Below are 17,406 nucleotides of genomic sequence, written 5' to 3' on the forward strand. Positions count from 1 at the left end.
ATGATGTGCCCTGTTGGTTGCATGATGGTTCGTTTCTTGCCCAATAGTGATAAAAGAGAGTTCACATACTGGGAAGTATGGCTGCAACTGTTGTTGTTCCTAAGCTACTGCCTGTGAAGGTAGAGCAAACCATGTGTGTTTTCTCTCCGTCATTTATTACTCACTGGAATTGCGTTGGCTGTCAAAGTGAGTTTATAGCAGCTCATAGGGTAGACAGAAAAGGGTAGAGAATCTTCTTACTCATTTCTCAAACCTCTTTCTGAAGTGAAGGGTCACATTTGTAAAGTCGTTTGGAGCAGCCATGTTAAAAGGCAGGGGCAGGGCATTCCAGACAGGGAGTTGCTAACCCTGCTTGGATATGGATATATTTGCAGAGGATCCCTAGTCAAGCTTTACCAACAGCACAATCCAAACCATACCTACTCAGAAGTAAGTCCTATTCTGTTCTATGGGGCTTAGTCCCTTAGTAAGTGTGTTTAGAGTTGCAGTATTCAGGGGCATCCATCTTTAGTCCTGAGTGCTCCCAGCTAACATCTCCACAAGACTAGGCTACTTTCTTCCTACAGTGGCCTTCTGGTGACTGGCCTGGTCTGAGGGCACTTAAACCCTTCTTGCCAAAAGCAAGTAGGCTAGATTAAATGTTTCCTACCCAGGCTCCATCTTTTAGCTAATATTTCTATCTTAATTTCCAATCAGAGAAATGTTGTTGTTTGAATGGTAGGCTCCAAGCAACTGTTGTTGATGCTTAATGTATCATGCTTAATGACTTCACTGAGGCCCGCCCCGTGACATCACTAGGGTCCACCCCTGAAATGTCAGGATTTGGGATGCTTCTGACCTGACAACCCTAATAGAATCCATACATGGCTGGAAGAGCCAACATAAAATTTAAAGCTGCATATATACAGAGACCTGCTTCTCTCTGATGTTTGCCTGGGTAGGAATCACAGATTTCTATAATTTGTGGAACTGTCGCCAAAAGAAGAAGAAAAATGTGTCAAGAAAGAGCTGGTGATGCTTTTGTTGTACATTTTTCAACTATTGGAACGAATTATTTTTGATCACACACACACATTTAACTTTTGGGTCTGTACAAAGATCCCAGAGTGCACCAATTCTTATAGATGAGAATAATCAATGGTAACATGTATAGAAAAGAATTAAGGAGCTTTGTCATACTTTCCCAGAAAACAAGGACCAGCCCCCTTGCTCCCTGATAAAAGGCCAACTACCTTGCACAGAAGGGAGGATGGGAAGGGTATGTCATAACAGAACTAAAAACAAAACACGGTAGTGCTAATCATTAGGCTGTATTTCCATTTTAATAGTAGTCACTATTAGTAGTTCTCCCACACCAGCAAGTGAGATCTGCATGTGTAAGAATCCTGTGTGTATATGCAGCTCCTGGATCCACTAGGGATAACAATGCAGCAGCTCAGTTGTGAAATTTCTAATGGCAGTGAACTGATAATACAAATTTGGAGCATTAATTGTTCCATTGTTTTTGTACAGTAGTTTTATAGAGCACCACATTTTGAACATCGAGGTAAAATTGTTGAGACCTCTGTTGAAATGTTGAATGTTCCAAAGGAATTTCAAAAACGTTTTCTCAAGTTCTATGTACATTTAGAAGACACAGACATTGCATCTTTCAACACAAATAGGGAACCTATCTAAAAGGAAAGTAGAGCTTTGCAGCTTAATCAAAAGAAGTGAGAGGGTGACAATGTGTCCACAGAGCTTCTACAGCCTTTCCATCTCCCCCAGGCAATACGTTGTTGTATTTGGCACAATAATTCTAGGATATTTTACTTTTACTGAAGGATTACATAAGGAGAGCCCTGCAAGAAGACCAGTCTAGTTCAGCATCCTGGCCAACCAGATGCTTATTGATTTATTTGATTTATATCCCGCCCTTTCTCCCAGTGAGCCCAGGGTGGCAAGCCATAAGCTTATGGCTTTCTTATGGGAAAGCCATAAGCAGGACATGAGCATACCTCCTCTTTCTTCCTGTTGTTCCCAGAGACTGGTATTCAGAGGCATACCAGTCTTATTTTTTTGATAGATTTACTAATAGACAGTAATAAGGTGAAAAGTCTGCCTCATTAAATATGCAGCCTTCCAGAACTTTGTGTCATTTTCCTTGTGTTTTTCTAAAGTGTGCTTTAATCAGGCTGGCTAACATTGTGCTCTCCAGCTCCCATCAGTCCCAGACAGTATAGCCATGTGCAAGAAATAGATACATGTAGATAGGCCACCGTGATATCCAGGAATGCCAGATAATCCCCTGGTTTGATGGCCTTGAGAATAGTCTTGAGTGTTTCCATGTGGAACCTTCTTTTCCTGAGATACCATTTTGAAGTCCTTATTTGACATAGCACCCTCTGGAGCTGCGCTGTAGATGAGAATACCCAGAGGCCACTGTGCTGTTAAGACGTCCATTTCCATTGCTCCAGGAGACCTGAAGTGGGAGAAGATGATATTTAGCGTTTTGTGTTCTGGGCTTGCAAACAGGTCCAGCCTGGGTGTTCCAAACCTGATGGAAAACCTTTGGATAGAGACTCCACTCCTCTAGAGAGATGTGTCACCTGCTGAGCCAGTCTGCAGTTGTGTCGTACACCCCTGTGGCATGCTGCTGACAGGGATTCGAGATGTTCTTCTGCCCATGTCAGTAGAGGACTTGCCTCCTGCATGAGGTGATTGGGTTTGCATCCTCCCCCTTTTTTGATGTGTGCTTTCTCTGCCATGTTGTCAGTGCACACTAGAACTTGTCTGTGGTGTACTAGGGGTGTCTGGAGGGCAGCACATTGGTTACCACTGCCTTAGACCATACATAGCTGCTTATTCAAAACAAGGGTTGGATCTAGACTGTTCATTATGTAAACAGAAGAGCTCCTTCTTTTGGTGGGCCTGTGTGGTGTTTCTCCACCTGCTTAGTTGTGGGTGGGGGGTTATTTTTTTTAGCAGTAGAAAATGAATTCTTATGATTTCTGTAGGCAAGGATTTGGGGAAGCTTCTCATCTATATGTGTTTAAATGATAATCAAGCTACATCAGTTTTAATATCTGAAGAAACGTGACTTGCCAATAAGAAGAATTTGTTCCATATCTTTCAAGGAATTTCTGATATTTTCCTTTACATCAAAGGCACATATGCATTCCAGTTAGTTTTTCATAGATTAATTAATTGTTATTTATAAAGGAGAAGGACTTTTGAATAGTAAAAGATTACTTTCCCCCTTAGGGACATGGTGGTGATTTTTTTCTTAAAATGTTCCATAAAGTCATACTTCCACTTGTGCAGGATCTGTGTATCTGTGACATCTGAGAATTTGCCCCCAATTCTAGCCACACACATATATGTATTAGACACTCCAGAAGGTTTTTGGACTGTTAGGAGGCAACAGTAAGCCTTGGTGTGTGAGGAATAGCACATATAGTTCCTTGGATCCTAGTTGTATATCTGTGCTAACTCTCTGCATACAGTGATTAACAAAATACTTAAGTGAGCCTGTATGGTTGGTCACTGGGAGAACAGGTTGCTGGAGTAGTTGGGCCTTTGGTCTGATCCAGTAGCACCCTTATTTTCTTTTTTCAGTATACTGGATATGCATGCCAGATAGTCTTTTCAGCTATAGGGGTTCATCTACCTAACCTGTATTGACATGAATTACTTATTATGAGGTATGTAAATAATAGCAATAACCACAACAAAGACAGCCTGCTTTTTTTTTTTTGCTACATTTAACTAATGTGTCTAGGAGAGGCAGTTTGTACGTTGCTAAATCTTGCCTTTCCTCCTGAAATCTTTTCACTTCATCCACTCCTATTGGTATCTGAAATTCTGCCCCTAAAAATGTTGCCTACTTGCACATTAAAACAATGAGTGCTTGTCTGACTTATACGGCAGCCCATACTTTTCTTTGGTGTAATTCAACTCACTTGTAAAATTGTTGAATTGTGTTGGGCCTCAGCTCCTCCGTGGGGGCCAGGAAGGCATGAGTTTCAGGGTCCCCAGCTGTCAGAAGAAGCGATAGATCCAGGAGTTGTTGAGTCTCCACAGGATAGGGGATATGGGAGTGAGTTGGAGCCAGGGTCAGTTCCCACAGATGGCGCACTCTCTGAAGAAGAGCGTGCCCCAGACCAAGACGAGGAGCCGTTGGAAGTTGCTCCGGAGGGTGCACTCCCTCCCCCTCTGCCTAGTGGTTCTCGGGAGGCACCAGGAGAGCAACCTCCCCCTGACATCAAGCCTGTTGCCGAGGCCCTTTCGGACAAGCCATTGGACGCCCGTCACCCCGCGCTCGTCATCACGAGAAAAGGATGGGTCAGAGGCAGGACTTGAGAAGGAGTCAGAGATTAAGATCAAGGACTTTCCCTACTTAAACCTGTGGCTCCAGGTGAGGAGCTGCTGAGTCAACTTTCTTTGTACGTTGCAGAGCACGTCTAGAGTGCAGCTAATGAATTCTATTGAGTTAGTTTAGTGCTCTCTATGAAACGTGCTGCTTTTGATGTATCTATTACTCTAATAAAACAAGAATTAATTACACCTGCGTCTCAGCCTCGTGGATCCCACTCTGAACGGGACAAATTGGTAATATAATTGGTGTTTCTAGTCAGTGGACAAATTATTAAGGAATATATTATCAAATATATTGCATCAAATATATTTCAAATATATGATATATATAAATATATATTTATTCAAAAGTAAAATTTGGATCCCTAGTTCACTTCATTATGTAACATTCATAGCCATTTGTAAAAAAAAAAACAGATATAATCATTGCAACTTGGAATGTCGCCTAAAGTGCAGTAAAGTTTCTTCCATTTGTCATCATGACCTCTTTGGTTTTGAAGCTGTAGAAATGAGAAACTGGTGTTTATTTCCTTTGCATTCCTATTGTTGCCTAGGAATGGATTATAATAATCTAATACAGTAAACCCAACATGGGATTGAATAGGCATTCAAAGCAACAAATGACAAATATCACTTAGGAAGTTGGTAAGACAGTGTAATTGTTATAAGAGTACAAACGTTATTACTAATAAAAGAAGAGATACAAACTAAATTGAATACAATAAACATGGCACTGACTCAATCAAGATAAGAGAAGCAGGTAAAGAGTGCTGCTAAACAACATACCCCCTTCCTTTTTAAAAAATGCAGGATTGGAAAAATATTTTGACTCCAAAAGGAGAATCTGATCAGCCGAGTTAAATTACATGAATAATGCTAACGTATTTCAGGGAATTGGTTTTCTTCTTCTTTATAGCTGAAATGTACCTTCTTCATATATAACATTGATTTCTCTGCATTACGCAGTTAAATATTATGAAGAAAGGAATAGGAAATTACTGATCTACTAATATAAGAGTTATGTTCTCAGCATGATGAGTGGGGAATAAGTTACATAGCTTGCATTAATGAGAATTGTGTACAGCATCGAAAATGAACTGCCGAACCTTTTTGTATTTCTTTAGTGGCACCTTGTATCATGCTCTCTGCTTTGGATTTGGCCAGCCTGGCTGTTTTGTTTTGCCCTTTCATTTTCAAAGCATTGGAAGTCAATAGCTGGGCTATAGTTGTAGGTTTCAACCTTTTAGAGAACAGGTGGGTTTTGCATTCTTTATTTTCCACACGATTATAGCTTTGCACAATAAATGTGTATTTGTTTCTCATTCTTTGTCCATAATCTTAACACCCTTTTGTTGCTCTTCTGCTATAAGTAGGGTTGCCAGGTCAGAAGCATCCCAAAACCTGAGATTTTAAAGGTGGGCCCGATGTCATAGGGGCGGGCCCAAATGATGTCACAGGGGCAGGCCCGAGTGATGTCATAAAACATGATACATTAAGCATCAATCACAGTTGCTTGGAGCGTACAATTAAAAAAAATATCTGATTGGAAATTAGCTAGAAATCTTAGCTAAAAGATGGAGCCTGGGTAGGGAACATTTAATCTAGCCTACTTGCTTCCGGCAAGAAGGGTTTAAGTGCCTTCAGGCCAGGCCAGTCACCAGAAGGCCGCTGTAGGAAGAAAGGAGCCTAGTGGTGTGGAGATGTTAGATGGGAGCATTCGGGAGTAAAGATGGATGCCCCTGAATGCTGCAATTCTAAACACACTTACTATGGGACTAAGCCCCACAACTAAGCATTCCACAACCAGTCAGGATTCATAACCGAAAACCAAAACTAAAAAAATCCTGGCATCCAGTCAGTTAATGCAAAATGCTGCGGCATGATTGCTGACATGAGTGAGATCCTATCAGCACATAATACCTCTGCTCTGAAATCTGCATTGGTTGCTGATTTGCTACCAGGCCAAGTTCAAACTGTGCTTTCCATGTTATGGGTGCCACATCGTACTTGTTCTGCTCTTGTAAGAAATCAGTCCTGTAAAGTGGCAGCATTTTGGATACTCTGTTCATAGGGTTTTTGTGGTAAGAGGTATTCAGAGGTGGTTTTTATTATTATTATTATTATTTATTAGTCGCCCATCTGGCTGGCTGTCCAGCCACTCTGGGCGACGTACAAAATAAAAACATACAAATACATTAAAACATTAAAAATCTCAACAATAAAACCTAACCCACCCCAAAAGCCTGCCTGAAGAGCCAGGTCTTCAAGGCCCAGCAGAAGCTCATCATAGAGGGGGCATGGTGGAGATCATTTGGGAGGGAATTCCACAAAGTGGGGGCCACAATTGAAAAAGCCCTCTCCCTAGTTCTCACCAGTCTAGCTGTTTTAACTGGTGGGATAGAGAGAAGGCCTTTTGAGGCTGAACTTGTTGAGCGGCATCCCTGATGATGCTGGAGGCGCTCTTTCAGATAGACTGGGTTAACCATTGCCTTGCTCTGACTTTGGACTCATATCATACTGTGGACACATAATGAGAAGACATGGTTCACTAGAAAAGACAATACAGAAAAACAGAAGGGAGTAGAAAAAGAGAAGACCAAACAAGAGATGGATTGATTCCATAAAGGAAGCCACAGACCTGAACTTACAAGATGTGAGCAGGGTGGTTCATGACAGATGCTATTGGAGGTCACTGATTCATAGGGTCACCATAAGTCGAAATCGACTTGAAGGCACATAACAACAACAAAGTGGCAGCACCTATGCTTTGGAACTCCTTGCCTATTGACATTAGGCAGATGCCTTTTTTCAGCACCTGCTAAAATCATTTTTACTTAGGCAAGCCTATCCAGGCATGTAGAAGCTATTGTGTTTTTAAATCTGTTTTTAACTCATTGTTGGTTTTATTATTTTGAATGTTTTTAAATAGATGTCTTTAACTGTTTTTGCGTAGAATTTTATTGTTTTAATTCTTTCTGTAAACCGCTTTGAGATTTTTTACAATAAAGCAGTATATCAATGTTGTAAATAAAATACATAAATAAATTTTGGGGACACTGTTGCCCTTGGGTCTCTTTCCACTTTTAGGAACAAAGGAATCTGCCTTATACTGACTAAAGCCATTTGGGACCATGTAGCTCAGTACTGATGACATGGACTAGCATTGGCTCTCCATGATTCCAGGCAATAGTCTTTTCCAGAGATTGAATTTTTGACTTTTGCATGCAAACCATATGCCCTACCAATGAGCTACAACCTTTCCCCTGTTTAAAAAAGTATCTTTTAAAATTGTTCTTTTCAGTTCACTCTTGAATGCACATCATACCTAGGGCAGATCCACACCATTCATGTAAAGCACATTCAACACCCACAGAATCAGAACTGTAACTGAGGGAGAAACGACACTTCCCAGGATTCTTTAGAGGAAGTCATGCACTTTAAATGCGAGTTGGATGTGCTTTAAATGTTTTGTGTGGATCCACTTAATAAAATTTGCCTCCATGTAAATTGTTTTAATTAATTTTTCAAAATGCAAATGAGCTATAAAGTGTAGTGGGTGACCATGGGCCTGTCTGCCCCTCAGGATGAAAACAATGGAGAACCATGACCACCTCAAGGAAGAAAGGCATACTTAAAATGTATTTGAAGTATTGTACAACCATAGTGTGAAATTGGATACTTATTGGGACACGGTATGAAGAAATATTTATATAAGCATGACTATCAAATATGTTTATTATTTACACAACCTATAAAGATATTTATAGGGCAATCCTATATTCGTTTACTCAGAAGCAAGTCCCAATGTATTCAGTGGGGCTTATTCAACCAGGGAAAACTGCAGCCTCAAGTGATAAGGAACTTGTTCTTTTAACAAGTCTTTTAAGTTGAGACTTAAGTTATCCCAGTCTATGTCTGGGTTGGAATTGCTTTTTAATATGTTTTTAAACCTTTTCTTTTTTTAAAAAAAATGTTTTTAAAGCTTTTAAAAATGTTTTTAAAGATGTTTTGTTTTAATATATTTTAAAGTCTGTTTTTATGATTTTTAAAGAGTTTTTAGTACTTTTGTTTGCTGCCCTCGGCTCCTACTGAATCAAATGAAATAATAAATAAAAATAAAAATAAATATAAACTTCATTAACCCAACCCAAAATTCAAAATCATGCCACTTGAAGCTGTTTTGCAACTGTTTATACTTGTTTTATGGTTAATTGGTTTTTAAAGGGATTTATTTCTTATTGTGAGCTGCCTTGGTTTCCAATCACCAACCCTACCTCACAGGGTTGTAGGAAAGACTCCATACACCCCATATAATAGTTTATTGTCAAACCAGTTGGTCATTGCAGAACGTTTTTTAAAAAATCAGTATTTGTTTCCTACATAATAAAAAATGTGATACCTAGGTAAACCCTGCCTAATTGCTTTAAAATAGGATTGGAGGGGGAGGGAAAGATTTACAACACAAACACAATTCTTTGCTATGTTTACTCAAAAGTCCCATTAATTTACAGCACAATCCTAACCATGTCTACTCAAAAATAAGTCCTAATGAATTCAATGGGGTTTACTCCAGGTACATGGGATTAGCATTGCTTTACTCCCAGAGTGGATCCACAGTTGGCTCCAGAATCGTACTCAAAGAGTGCTTATCAATGGTTCCTTCTCAAACTGGGCAGAAGTAACGAGTGGGGTACCACACAGCTCTGTCCTGGGCCCAGTGCTCTTCAACATTTTTATTAACGACTTGGATGAGGAGGTACAGAGCACGCTTATCAGATTTACAGGTGATACAAAATTGGGGGGGCATAGCTAATACCATAGAAGACAGACAAAATTCAAAGGGACCTTGATAGGCTGGAGCATTGGGCTGAAAACAACAGAATGAAATTCAACAGGGATAAATGCAAAGTTCTACACTTAGGAAAAAGAAACCAAATGCACAGTTATAAGATGGGGGATACTTGGCTCAGCAATACGACATGTGAGAAGGATCTTAGAATTGTCGTCGATCACAATCTGAATATGAGCCAACAGTGTGATGTGGCTGCAAAAAAGGCAAATGCTATATTAGGCTGCATTAACAGAAGTATAGTTTCCAAATCGCGTGAAGTATTGGTTCCCCTCTATTCAGCACTGGTTAGGCCTCATCTTGAGTATTGTGTCCAGTTCTGGTCTCCTCACTTCAAGAAGGATGTAGACAAACTGGAATAGGTGCAGAGGAGGGCAACAAGGATGATCAGGGGACTGGAAACAAAGCCCTGTGAGGAGAGACTGAAAGAACGGGGCATGTTTAGCCTGGAGAAGAGAAGACTGAGGGGAGATATGATAGCACTCTTCAAGTACATGAAAGGTTGTCACACAGAGGAGGGCTGGGATCTCTTCTCGATCGTCCCAGAGTGCAGGACACGGAATAATGGGCTCAAGCTGCAGGAAGCCAGATTTCGACTGGACATCAGGAAAAACCTAACTGTTAGAGCCATACAACAATGGAATCAATTACCTAGAGAGGTAGTGGGCTCTCCAACACTGGAGGCATTCAAGAGGAACCATCTGTCGGGAATGCTTTGATTTGGATTCCTGCATTGTGCAGGGGGTTGAACTTGATGGCCTTATAGGCCCCTTCCAACTCTACTATTCTGTGATTCTATGAAAAGCAAGTATTGGATTAAATACTTTCATACAGTAGGGTCCTGCTTCCCGGCATTCCGCTAATGCAGCGGCTTTGATTTCACTTTTTTAAAGCCGATTTTGTGACATTTTGCAACGTTTTTGTGTCATTTTCGCGACAGCACCATTATATTCAATGGGGTTCCACTTTACGGTGATTTCCGCTTTACAGCGGGGGTCCGGAATGGAACCCGCCATATAAGCGGGGCCCGCCTGTATTGCCAAGGTTTTCAAAGCCCAGAATCTGACTCTTGCACACAAGAGGAAAAAAAACTTTAAGCCATATTCTTACTTACTCAAACTGAAGATCTCAAAGCCACCATTTCCTGACGTTGCAATTAAGTTTAGGCACTGCCTGGGTCAACAAATCACAACTCTGGCTTCACTTATTGACTACCATCCTGAAAGAGCAGGGTTAGAGGAGCTAGGAGCTGCTATAACAGACCCGTTAAACAGTTGCGGGGGGCGGCTGACATTTTGATGTATATCTCGGGAACCAGACCACCTAGAAACTTAAAAATTTTTTTGAATTGAAGCTAAGAGTCTGGAGATTAAGGTGAATTACCGAGAGACCCAGAGGGGGCCCCCAAAAGCCAAAAACTCTGGCCAAATACCGGATATCTGGTAACCCTAACTATAAGGGTATTGTATTGTTCTAGCCCCAGCTGCATTTTAGCCTTCTCATAATATTTCACAAATCCCTGTTCCAATACTATAGAGAGAGTTTGTGTTCTCAGTCATTAGAAATAAGAAACATGACCTAGGAACTGTGGTAATAGGAGAATGAATACACATTATTAAATCCAGGAAGCCCCAGCCTGATCAGTAAGCATATAAACATGAGGGGGGAAATGAGTCTAAGCTGAGGATGGCTGTGCAAACTTATCTCATATGCAATAATCAGGATCTAGCAATCTTTGGCGCTAATTAGAAACCATGTTTGAACAGAAATAGCAACAGTCTAGACAGTGACCCAAGTTGACCCAGGCCTTTATCTCAGTCAGAGAGAAAGAGAAATAGAACAAGATATTATGGGACTAGTAGTTTGAGAGTAGGAATGGGATCCGTGAGCTAGTGCTGCTTTGAAAGCATTCCATCAACCTAACAGGTAGTATTGATTTGAGCTTGTTCTTTATCTGCTATCTGCTGTTTTTACCAATCTGATTTTTCCCTCTCTCCAAAATTATTGATGTTAATATTGATATTTTCTTTCAAAGAAAATATCAATACTTTGGAAAATATCGATATTTTGAAAGAAAATAATAATTTGAAAGAAAATGTTGATAAAGGAAAGCAGTTTCGCTGCTGCCTCCTCCTCCTCAACTGTGACTGCGGCTGGTCAGTTTGCACATTAGAAGCAGAGACCTGTTGTTTTCCTTTTGAAAAGGAAATGAGGAAAGCAGCTTTCATTGCCCATCCCACCCTCCTCGTTAGCAAGCCTAGAGTCATCATGGATGAGGCTTGGGTTTGCTTTCTCCCATTTGGAGTTTGGATTATTTGTATGGTGGGGTGTGGCAGAGAGAGAGGCCTGTACTGTGCTGTGCTGTTAGTAAAATCACTAAAGAACAATATATTCAAAGGAATATTTGAGGGGGTGGGAAATGTCAGCCACTGAAGTTCAGAGCAAACAGGATCACTCCGCAAAAATGGAGAATATACAGACCACTGAAAAATCCAATACTAAACCCAAGCTCAGCAGAATTGTCACCCGTCCCCATTTGAGAGACAATATGCCCTTCATGTGCTATGCTGTTTTAAGAACTACAAGACCCAGATCTCCTTACTTCCTGTTCCCAGGAGGAAAGGACAAGCACTGTGATCTTCAGTTGTGATGCTGGCAAAGTTTCACCAATCCTGGTTTAGAAATGAGCTAGTGGCCATCTCAAAGGAGAAATCCTCCCCAGAAACTCTTTGTCAGCTAGCATGAATATCTGGACTGGAGAAGAGTTCCAAACTCCCTCTCCCCTCTTTCTAACAGCCCTTGCTATCTCCTAAAGTCCTCACTACTAGCCCACCAGCCCCCCCCCAAAATGCTCTGTGTCTTTATGTTTATGCAGCTGGGGACAGTCACAGAGATAGGTCATTAATAAAAATGTCATTAATAAAAATGTTGAAGAGCACTGGGACCAGAACTGAGCTCTACAATACGCTGCTCGTTACCTCCCCCCACTTTGAGAAGGAACCATTGATAAACACTCCTTGAATACGATACTGTAGCTAACTGTGGATCCACCTGATAGTTGTTCCATCCAATCCACATATAGCTAACTTGCTAATCAGAATGTCATGGGGCACTTTGTCAAATGCTTTGCTGAGGTCAAGATATATTATGTCCACAGCATTTCCACAGTCTACCAGGGAGGTTAACCAATCAAAAAATGAGTTAAGATTAGTCTGGCAGGATTTGTGCTTAATGAATCCATGTTGCCTTTTGTAATCATAGCATTGTTTTCAAGGTGCTTACAGACTGACTGCTTTATAATCTGCCCCAATATTTTCCCAGGGATTGATGTCAGGCTGACTGGTCTGTAGTTCCAAGGTTCCTCCTTTTTGCCCTTTTTGAAGATAGAAACAACATTAGCCCTCCTTCAGTCATCTGGTACTTCACCCATCCTGCCCGATTTCATAAAAATAATAGACAGTGATTTTGAGAGTTCTTCAGCCAGTTCCTTCAGTACTCTAGGATGCAGTTCATCTGTCCCTGGAGATTTGGTTCAAAGTAATTAGGTATTCATTGACCATTTCCCCATCAATTTCAAGATACAATACTGCCCCTTCAACTTGTACTTCACATTTGCCAGGAGAGTAATAGACCTTCTTTTGGGAGAGGACTGAGCCAAAGTAGAAATTGAGCACATCTCCTTTTTTTTTGTCATCTGTTATCATTTTGCTATCCTCATTGAGTAGCTGTACCACCATTTCTTGTCTTTCTGTTAATATGCATATACCTGAAGAAAGCTTTTTTGTTGCTTTTAACATCCCTTGCTAACCTCAGCTCATTTTCAGTTTAAGCCTTCCTGATGCCATGCCTGCAATTCTGTGCCAACTATCTGTGCTCTTCCTTTGCGGCCTGGCCTTCCTTCCACTTCCTGTATGTGTCCTTTTTTGTTTTCAGATCATCTCTAAGCTTTTTGTTAAGCCACATTGGCTGCTTCTGCGGTCTTCCACCTTTTTTCCTTGTAAGAATTGTTTACAACCTGTGCCTTTAGAATTTCCTTGTTTAGAAACCCACCTATCTAGGACACCTATTGTCATTAGGGTTGCTTGGCATGGGATAGGATTTACAGGTCCCAGAACATTTGTGAGTAAATGGGTTAGTCCTCTGGTCATAATGCCCTTTCTTTTAATGCAGATCAGGAAGCTAGTAGCATAAGAAGCATAAACAATGTGAACTAAAAGAGGTTCAAGGAGAGTATCTGTCAATCCTCCAATTGATTAGAACAGGCAAAGGATCACATGAGAAAGCAAAGGCCTTGTTCTAAGTTTGTACCAGACCCAGAAAAAAATATATTCTTGGGCACTGGGCAGGGGAGGAGGAATGGTAGAATATCTACATTGCTGCAGGATTAGCAGCTATGCTACAACAAAGACTCCTGTTCCACCAAAGGCTTACTGTATGTAGTCCAGTTCGCTGCATGGGATGCCTCTCTGGGAAGCATACAAGCAGAAAGCCATTTTGCTATTAGCCTTTTTCTGAAAGACATCTAACCTAACTGATTCCATCAGTGTAAGGATTTCCGCTTGTGCAAGGAAACTCCTCCCCTCCCCAGATGCACCATGCACACTTCCCCAAATCTGCTCCAGACGGTTGAGAAAACCCTAGAAGAAATTTAGGGAAGGGGGGAACTTCTGTTGTGCAAGGGGAAACCCTTGCCCTAATGGAATGAGTTAGTTGGATATCCCCAAAGGTTCTAAATAATTACCTTTTAAAAAATTAATATAATTCATGCAGGTAATAACATCCATGGCACACGTGTGTGTATGTGTGCACGTGTTCATCTTGCTGCTATATGTCCTTTTTCATTCAGGTTATTCCTTTCATGTTCGAACAATAGAATGTATGGAACACATTGCTTACAAAGCATTTATTAACAGTACAATAATATTTTTTTTAAAGGACTGATTCCCTGTGTCGTGCAGGTATGGGGATGAGTTGACTCCCACTGGGCTAACTGTGTCACCAACAATATCCAATAACACTTAACACAACAGCACTCCACAAAGTAATAGCCCACACATTCAAAATATTGCAGGTGTAGTGCTAGGGAAATGACATTCCTTCTCTACAAAACAACACCTTTGAGAGAAGATATGAAACTGTGTGCAGTGAATGAGCATTTATTCCAAACAAAATACCTGAGTATATGGAAAGGCCTTTAGATCTTACTTCCCCCACCATTGCTCATTATGAACTCAGAACTGAGTTTCTCAGGTCATTTGAATTATGGAACCAGTAGCATGATAATAGTATACAGCACAGTCCAGTAGCATTACTTTCCTCAAATGCATGCCATGATATCAATAGTCAAAGTAAAGCTGATAATTTTCTTAAGGACCTTAATCTAGACAGGAGGTACCAGCAACTATGGAAAATTGCACTTGCTAAGAAACTGGAAAAACTGTCTGAGACCACTGAAGAATTGGACAAAGACTTTATTTTCTTTCTTGGGATGTGGTTACCTCTATTATTATGTATGTTAGCAGAGAACGCTCACCACATCACTCATAGCATATTTTGGAGAAATATTCAGGACTCACAGCTAAGTAAAGGTATGAAAATTGCAACTACTTGATGGGAAGATGATAGTGCTTGATCAAATACTGACTACATTGTTGTTATTGTTGTTGTTTTTTATGTTTAAAAATGCAAAATCCTTCTGTCCAAATAACCTTTTATTCAACAAAGGCAAGTATTGGATGAGGTCACAAACAAGTACAACATCACTGAATTCAACTACCTTGCTCTCTAGTAACTGTATATAGAATTGCAGCCCACAAATAATTGCAGCCTACACATAATACTAAGCCATAGTTAAACATCAGCTGTGGTTTAAAATGAATGAACAGCATGTTGGTGCATACTGCTCATTGGTGTCCCCCTGCCCACTCCTATCTTTGTCACAGTGACAGGAAACAAGTCACACTGTCTTTGTCACAATGAGAGGAGACCCACCCACCCCATTCCTGGTCTTTGCAGCACCAGGATGAAACAAATCAGAAGCTGGCTTAGCATTATGTGCAAAACAGCACTCATGGTTTGTTTTCCCCAAACAAGTGGCAAGCTGAGCACTGGGTTCTACTCATGGTTGTTTGGAGAGAAACAAGCCACAAGTGATGCTTCTCACATAACACTAAGCCAACCTCTGGTTTGTTTGATTCTGGTGCTGCACAGACAGAAAGTGGGGGGGATTGGAGAGGGCAAAGTGGGCACTAATAAACAGTGTCCACAAGCACGCTGCTCATTCATGCTAAACCATAGTTTACTTTTAACTATGGTTTAACATTACACATGAACCAGGCCAGTGATTGGATGCAGTAGTGCAGAGAAGCTTTCTGGACCAGCATGCCCAAATGGTATCAGGTTTCTCCATTGTCTATTAACTGTCCTTTCTTGCACTCACTTTATTTTATTCTTTCATCTCATTCTCTCCACTTCTCTTTTTTTTTCTTTTTTTACTATCAAAGTCTTCTGCTTTTCCACTATCCAAGTCCTTCCCTAATCTATTCAATCTTTTAGATTGGTATATGTCTGAGCATGGTGAAAAAAGCTCTGTACCATAGTGTTACATTCCAGAATGTATTTACATCCCGAGAACAAGCTCAATTTTGTATGTTGGATTAGATCGAGCCTTGCCCTTCTGCAAACCGCAGAGGGTCCTATTGGAGAAAAGGGGGGGATATATTAAATTCACCATGCACCTTACAGCCCCTTAGCACAACCATCTCCCACGTTTCCAGAGAAACCCCAACTTTCTGGCCATTTTTATTGAGGGGGACATAGGGAGCTATAGGAGTAAGGAGAAGTGAAAGTTGCTTCCCCCTCTTTCCAGCAGGAGTGTCCCACAAGCAGAACTCCATTCACAGGCAGTCTAGATCCAGTCTATTAAAAATGTATGTATTCTTAAGCTGGAGAAAGAAAAGATAAAGTCTAGGATGCTAAATTTACTTAAAGTTAAGTCTCAGCAATTGAGAATGTGGAGGTCCACAGCTCAATATGATGCACCACCCTAGTGATTAAGAAACTAAGAATTTCCATCTTAGTTATGCCATCTCTGTACAAACTCTGTACAACATAAAGCATCTCTGAAGTCTTCTCAGCAGGTTCTCACAGTGGTTGACCTCCATCCTGCTGGACATTTGTCAAAGTCTAAATTCAATTTTAGAAGTGCTGGAAGACTTTCTCCTTTGAGCTGGTTTTTAGTGTCTGCAGTTAAGATGGTAGGGATGAATTTAAATAGTGGTTTCACTATGATCCAGCAAAAAGTAATTGTGATTAAGTGCTACTGAAGTTACTGGGAGTTATTTGGGACTAACAGTGAAATCCTACAGATGTGTGTTAAGAAGTAAACTCTATTGAGTTCAGTTGGGTTTAATCCCAGGTAGGGCTGGCTCCGCCTGTGGCCATACTACCCTGAACATGCCCAACCTTGTCTGATCTCGGAAGCTAAGCCGGGTCAGGCCTGGTTAGTACTTGGATGGGAGACCGCTTGGGAATACCGGGTGCCGTAGACTTAGAGGAAGGCAATGGTTAACCATCTCTGAATACCTTTTACCATGAAAACTCTATGAATATATCCAAAAAAGATTTATAGGGTCACCATAAGTCGTAATCGACTTGAAGGCATATAACAACAACAAAGGGCTGGCTCCTGATCTGAGGAGGATGCTGGGCAAAGTGTCCTCTGGTGGACCACCACACCTGTTAGTGGCCCCTGGCAAGCATACCTGGCTGCTCTGAGCAGTAGACAGGTGTTGGGTCTAGCCACCTTTAACATTTCCCACAGTTCCTCAGAGCAATGCAATATTAGCGGAATTGTGGCAAATTAAAATGGCATCTAGATTCAGCTGGCTACCACTGCCCAGAATGCTGAGACAGAAAATAATAACAGACTCAGTTCAGGCACTGATACTCTAGCAGCTGCCCAAGGATGCTCAGTGCTGCTGTCACCAGCCCTGCTGCCAGGAAAGCATGTGTAGGATAGCAACCTAATCCCACTCCATTGCCTCTAAGAGGGAAAAAAAACCCAGAACTGTAGTCTTAGTCATGACCACCTTTTCCTTGACTGAGCACATCATACTTAATATTCTATTAATTTTATAATTGTTGAAGGGCTGTTGTATTCTACTGCTACCCACTCTCATGGAATCTCGTGGGGAGGGAAG

At 41.0% G+C, this 17,406-nt stretch overlaps 1 protein-coding gene and 1 pseudogene across 2 annotated transcripts in view; both read left to right on the forward strand.

Moving 5' to 3' along the window:
- Positions 1-17,406, forward strand: part of NCKAP5 (NCK associated protein 5) — a 969,055-nt gene that overhangs the window by 905,748 nt on the left and 45,901 nt on the right. The window lies entirely within an intron of this gene.
- Positions 16,637-16,755, forward strand: LOC133378508 (5S ribosomal RNA; annotated as a pseudogene).

Source organism: Rhineura floridana, chromosome 2 (genome assembly GCF_030035675.1).
Source record: "Rhineura floridana isolate rRhiFlo1 chromosome 2, rRhiFlo1.hap2, whole genome shotgun sequence".
NCBI classification, from domain to species: Eukaryota; Metazoa; Chordata; class Lepidosauria; order Squamata; family Rhineuridae; genus Rhineura; species Rhineura floridana.